The sequence below is a fragment of the Lampetra planeri genome, chromosome 3 (assembly GCF_965212315.1).
Source record: "Lampetra planeri chromosome 3, kcLamPlan1.2.h2, whole genome shotgun sequence".
NCBI classification, from domain to species: Eukaryota; Metazoa; Chordata; class Hyperoartia; order Petromyzontiformes; family Petromyzontidae; genus Lampetra; species Lampetra planeri.
This window is the reverse complement of record NC_136109.1, coordinates 14,031,955-14,038,782: the sequence shown is the minus strand read 5'-3', so window position 1 is coordinate 14,038,782 and position 6,828 is coordinate 14,031,955. Positions and strand designations below refer to the sequence as shown.

General features: G+C 50.1%; 1 protein-coding gene across 2 annotated transcripts in view; it reads left to right on the top strand.

The window, feature by feature from the left end:
* The first annotated feature begins 412 nt into the window (after positions 1 to 412).
* Positions 413 to 6,828, top strand: part of POC5 (POC5 centriolar protein) — a 33,064-nt gene continuing 26,648 nt past the window's right edge. For both annotated transcript variants that reach the window (XM_078621435.1, XM_078621427.1), the window contains exon 1: positions 413 to 636. The gene's annotated coding sequence lies outside the window, so the exon portion shown is untranslated. The remainder of the gene's footprint in view (positions 637 to 6,828) is intronic.

Genomic DNA, 6,828 nt, shown 5'->3' with positions numbered 1-6,828 from the left:
TGTGTATCTCTTATGCTCCATTGTGTATCTCTTATGTTCCATTATGTGTCTCTTATGATTGTGTATCTCTTATGCTCAGTTGTGTATCGTTTATGAATCATTGTGTATATCTCATGATTCGTTGTGTATCTCTTATGGCCCATTGTGTATCTCTTATGATTAATTGTGTATCTCTTATTATTAAATGTGTATCTGTTATGCCCCCTTGTGTCTCTACAGCCCTGGGCCATGCTCCCATGCGTCTCTGGCAGTTGGTTTCTGCTTCTTGTGTAGCCGTTGCCCCCCCCCCCGCCGCCCCCCGGGGCTGCGCGTCTCGCGTTCCCATTGGTCACCGGCAGCGTTTCTTGGGTTTTTCGCGCTCTCTGATTGGCCAGTCCCCTTCGCGTTTCTTAGGTGCCTCTTTGTATTTGTGTTCAACCCGGCAGCGAGCCGCGAGTTCAAATCAGTCGACCCACGCCGACTTGGGGTGGCCTTGTTCGGAGCTCTTGATGAGAAACTCTTCGACTGTGATTATCATCGTCATCATCATCCCATTCTCCTGTGTGCTCGTGCCCTGCAAGAGCCCACAGGAGGTGCCGTCTTTGCCCGCAAACAGCAGGCGAAGTCGTCGCTCCAGCGCTGTGGAACTCTGCCAAGGTAATGGACGAACCGCGCGAAGTTTTTTCTCTTTTTTTCGCAACTACGCGGCCGCGAAGATTTGTTTGTAATTGTGTGGAAGTGTCTGGGCAAGGGTGCGTATTATTCTTCTCGTTGGGTAAGTTGCGTTGGGCCACTTAAAAGGGAAACGAAGCCGCTGCCCCCCCCCCCCCTCAATATGTACCCGGTAATTCGCAGGATTCTAAGACGCTAACCGCTTTGGGTGTTATAAAGTTAACATTGTACGTTGTGACCAGACGTGGGACACTTTCATCCGTAGAATACGTCTGCAATTTTGCCGACCAGATGGAGCGATTAAATGAGCCTCATCATGGTGCTGGCGTGGATTATTGACGAATTACATCCAGCAGTGGATTTGACCATGCATGGCTTGTGATAACATATCGGTTGTTTCGTAGCTTCGTTGGAAGGAAAACACTTTTAAGGATTCGCTCTTGGCATCCCCGCATCACATCAATAATAATAGACTTTGTTTGGTCATTAACGAAGCTTGAAATCTCGTGTGATTCGACCCGGGACACAGTTTCGTACAAGGTGGTCGAGATGTCTTGTGACCCCCCCCCCCTCCTCCTTATTTAATTCCCTTAACTCTTTTTGTTCACCAAGCTGTATTTAAACCCGAACATTTATTTGCAACGAAACAAAAATTTCAATTAATTTTGATTTAAAGCTGTCGTGACTGCAGGGATTTCATATTATTGGTTCTTTCGGTAAAGTCACGTAGAAGGGAAATACAATAACATAATAAAAATAGAAAACAATAAAAATGCTCACGACGTTTCGACTGCAACACAAGAAATTAATTGTTGGGGAGTGGTGGTGGTGGGGGGTCACAAGACATGTTGAGCACGGCATTGTACTAACTACTGGTTGTGTGTGTGGCTGTAGGAGGAGCTCAGCTGCTTGAATTTTGCCGCCGCTTCTGGCGCCACGCGGCGGCGGCTTCTCTCTGTGCCGAGAGCCTTTTTATATTGACGAGCGCGAATGTTGAATTGGTGTTTTCGTTGTCTTTTGAAAGGGTCGCCCGAAAGAAAAAACCCACCGTTAATACCGTGCGCGGGGTGAAAAATAATAATCTTGCGTTTATTCATTGGCGTTTTGTGCCAATACTGCCGTGGGGAATCGTCTTATGAGATGAATTCATTCATGAATCGCTCACAGATCAGTCTGAACATTCGTGTAGGACAGGAGTCGGCAACCTGCGGCTCTTTTAATGACTGCTTCGTGACGTTATTTATTAAGGATCGTCTCGCATTCACATGCATTGTGGTTCATGAAATGTTTATGTTTTTTTTACTAAATTCGAAAAACATTGCTCCTCTTGTTACTTGGGTTGCCGACCGCTGATGTAGGAGAACTATCCATGGACGTGGGTTTCACTGTTTCCCTTGAAGTCCCTTCAAGTTTGACCTCTGGTCTACACACTGGGGAGAGGGCAGAGCACTTTCTCAACCGCTCTGCCCACGGAGACGAGCTCGTGACATGGCAGTCAAACTGATTTTAAATCGCAGAGCTGGGATTTGTCCAATTTAAGCACACAACCGTATTTAATGTGATACGCTTTTTTGTGAGACCGTCAACTCATTACTGTATATACACGAATAATAATCAGTTTTTTTTTAAAAAGCGACAGCCTGGATTTTGTCTCCTAATCTCGGCCGCCCATCTTGGCGACATGAGCTTAGAATCACCTGTCCACCCTCGCTTTATACATGAGATAACAAATATTTCTATAACTTAATGTTTGTGCCCAGATAGTGAGAGAGTACATTTTTGACAAACAACATATTAATAGGTTGTGTGTCTTAGGTGTGTTTTAAATGCCAATGATGATACAGTATTAGTACTGGATTTTATTGAATCCCCTTGCGTTGTTTACTCCATCAAAGGAAAATACATCAAATTGCACGCAATTGAGACAGCACCAGTAGAGTAATAAGTGGGGTTTTTTTAAGTACCTTTAGTGCGAGGACGAACCTGTGTATAAGTGTTTTTTTTCCAGGTTGGGAAAACTATGATAATGCAAATATAATTGCAGTAGTTATTGCCAAAAAAATATTAGTCTTCAGATCCACGCATTCGTAAGCCATGGGGTTCAAAGGGATTTTTTAATTATAGTAGTTTGTAAAAATCTGTATTATGGAAAAACATTATCTGGAAGGTTTCTGTGGAACCAACCAATACCATTACCTTCTGAACATGAGACTTGTATTGATGATTGACACCTTCACAGAAACACCACTCCTCACCACTGACGTAAAATTAGTTTTGGGATGTTCATTAAGTTCTCGTTTTCAAGACTTGTAATTTAAAATATTACAGCCCAGCACATAGCTAACACATCTAATTTTGGCTTTACTCCAACTCCCTTGGAACAGAATCGCATGTTGATTCAAGTAAAAATACAGAGTTCCTCTATTCTTTGCCCATCTCTACTCTATCTGACAGTAATATTCCGACTGCTGCATCCCCTCGCTGCTCCAAACCAACGAATTTTCCATGAAAGGGAGGGAATTAAAAATATTAATGTTGGGTTAGCAGATGCAGGTTGTATATCTTGGGCTTTCAAACATAAGTCTGAAGCCTTTCATTTAGAAAAAAATCTTTAAAAGGACTCTCAGGGACATCACCTAGTGATGTCACTGTAATGTATATCAGAATATTAATTTATACTGTATGAATCCGATGAGCTATAAAGCTCTGTTTCACAGATGTCCTGTATATGTGATATACATTATAATGCATACTGTAAAACAACAGAGTTGTGAAAAGAGACCACCTAAATGAAGTACAAATAAAAGCTTGAAAACATCAGGCAAGTATTGAGAGAAAAAATAACAGGTAGTGAGAAATCAATAAACTAAAGAAGTGATAGACCAACACGATATTCATGGAGACTATACTAAATCATGAAGAAATAAACAAGTAGATAGTAACAGCAACAACATAATGATCGGGTCGCTATTCAGAGCCAAAAGTAATACAAGTGTAGTGGTGATACGCGCTGGGTGTATATGTCGTGTGCCAGCGCGTAAGTACGGGTGTGTGTGTGGTGACGCGCGCTGACGGGGAGGAGCAGGCGTCAGTGCGCGGGTGGGGGTAGTGCTGCTGATTGGCTGTGTGCCGGTGACGCGCCCAGAGGGAGTGATCGGGTAGCAGCGCGGTGTGATTGGTCGGAGAGTGGAAACACGCGCTGAGCGGAACCGGATCGTGGGGATAGCGCGTGGGGATTGGGTAACGGAGGAGCGGTGCCGACGTTGAGGTCCGCATCCGCTCCGTCTCCCGGGAAGAAGGGGTATATAAGGTGATGCACAGAGGAGCAAGGGGCAGAAGTGGAACCATCTAAGAATGAAGACGAAGGTGTAGAGATAGAGCCCGGAGAGGAGAGTAATGGAGAGTAGAAGAGAGTAAGGTATAGTGTGTAGCCAGCGAGAGAGAAAGGTCTACACGAGAGAGTAAGGTATAGTGTGTAGCCAGCGAGAGAGAAAGGTCTACACGAGCTGAGTAATGTATAGTGTGTAGCCAGCGAGATAGAACGGTCTACACGAGCTGAGTAATGTATAGTGTGTAGCCAGCGAGATAGAACGGTCTACACGAGCTGAGTAATGTGTAGTGTGTAGCCAGCGAGAGAGAACGGTCTGCACGAGCCGAGTATGCATACGGTGTAGCCAGCGAGAGAGAACGGTCTGCACGAGCCGAGTATGCATACGGTGTAGCCAGCGAGAGAGAACGGTCTGCACGAGCCGAGTATGCATACGGTGTAGCCAGCGAGAGAGAACGGTCTGCACGAGCCGAGTATGCATACGGTGTAGCCAGCGAGAGAGAGGCAAAGTCTACACGAGGCGAGAGAGGAGAGTGTAGCAGAGGCGCAGAGTCTACACGAGGCGAGAGAGGAGTGTAGCCGAGGCGCGGAGTCTACACGAGGCACAGAGAGCCGGCAGCACAGAATCCTGAGTCAAGAGAAGTGCGGTGTGGAGAAGAGAGGCCACGCGTTGTATTGTTACAAGTCAAGATTTAATAAAAGAAGTGTGTTCCCGTCAAGGAGTTTCCTGCCGTCATTTTCCAATACTTCATCTGGCGTCAGAAGTGAAACGGGCTTCCAAGTATGGAGACGAGGAAGACCCGTAGGACCCACGGGATTGACCGCGAGGAAGACCTGGACGACTCGGAGCCGCTGGTGGCGGGGGGTGAGGAAGAGGACTTGTCCACGCTGCAGGGTCCGTCGACGGCGCCGGCCGAGCGACCGGGGACAGACGCCGGGCTTCGTGAGGCGCACTCCCGACTGGCGGAGCTGCTGCTCGCCGCCGCGTCCATCTTGGCGGAGATCAGCTCGTCGGGAGGAGCGGGGACGGTGGGGGACATTTTACAAGGTCGCCCCGCAGATTCCCGCCAAAACGAATGGGGGATTCCCGCCATTGCGCCTGGGCCTACTTTTGGCGGGAACGGCGAGCGCCACGTGGTGGTGGGTTCCCAAGCGCGCGCATCGACGTCATCAGCGCGCGAGGGGGTCCGCCATCTTACGTCTGCTGCTGGAGCCGCCATCTTAGACACCGACGGACAGGCGGAGAGGAACCACGAGGCGGATGACTTCATTTTTCAGCAGCGCCTGCCCACGTTGTCAGCCTTCAAGGCGGAAGGCGGAGACTGGGGCCAATTTCAGCGAAGGTTTTTGGCGCATCAAGAGATGTCAGCGTGGTCCGATGCTACGGCGCTGCGGGCATTGCCCGCCATGCTGGACGACGATGCGCTCGCGGCCTTCAGGGCTGCACGGAAGTCGGACCGCTCCACGCTGAAGGATGCGCTGGGTTTGTTGGCCAGGGTCTACGGGCCTCCCTCTACATGCCGCCATCAGTTCTACGCAAGACGGAAAGCGGCCACGGAGACCGCGCTGGCCTATCGCACGGCGTTGCTGGCTCTTGCTGATGCTGCGTTCCCTCGGATGGACGAGGAGGGCCAAGACGCGATGGTTTTGGAGCAGCTGCTCAAGTTGGCGCAGGACCTGGGGGTCCCTATCAACACAGCTGACGACATTGATATTTCTTCTTTGAGAGTCGCCACGAGTATTCAAGCGCACGAGGCCCTACAACGGAAGCAAGGCGTTGGTTGCAACGCTGCTGTCGTCGCAGCCCCGGGGTTGGTGGTCGCCGAACCCCAAGTCGTCAGCCCACGAGAGGAGGCGTTCGCCACGGGACGACCAGGGGACTGGAGGCCGGGGGCCCGGTCGCCTCTGCGATCGGGCCGAAAGTCGGAGCAACCAAGATCTACTCCGACCCTCGTCACGTGCTATAACTGCGGCCTCCGGGGCCACGTGGCGTCCGGGTGCCGCGCTCCGCGGCAGCGCGCCATAGGAGCTCGGCTGGACGACGACCGAGAGCCCAAGTCATCTCTACAATCCCCGGCAAGTCGCGGCACCTCACACGCTCGGCCTGTTTATTCGGCACACATGGGACGCCGCGTTGCGGCGGAGGAGGGCCGGTTAAGGTTCGGGGATTCGGTTCGGCGAGGGGGGTTCGGCCGGGACCAGGGAGACATTGAATGGGCGGAATTGGGGCATAGAATTGTGGCTGCTTCGGCGGGTTCGTCCGTTGTTACGGGATCTATTGATGGGGTTGAGATTAGGGTGTTAGTGGACACGGGGGCATCGGCAACTATTATATCGGACCTCATTTATAATATTCTTCCAGTCCAATGTCGTCCGCTGCTTCCAGTGGATGTGCCATTTTACGCCGCTAATGGGGGATCGTTGGGCATTATCGGTCAGGTTAGGGCGTCCATTTGCATTGGAGATATCAAATTATCGGGACCCGTTTTCGTTTCGTCTTCTTTGGCAGTTCCGTGTCTTTTGGGCACTGACTTTTTGGCTAAAATGCCCATTAAAATTCTTATCGATCAACGATGCATTGAACTGCCATCGGGTCGCCGGATTTCATTTTTGACGGGCCCTACTGACATTCGGACGGCGTGCGCTACGATACAAGCGGTGGCGACGCAGACAGTGCAAGTGCCCCCGGGTTCACAGATGTTGATTCCCCTCCGGTTGCGAAAACCATGGGTGAGGGAGGCTTCAGGACAGAGTATGCTTTTGGGTCCTTCTAACAAGGCTGTCGGGGGTCTTGATTTATCGGTGGCTCACACTTTGGTGCGGGCTGACAGGGACCCGTTTGTGATGGT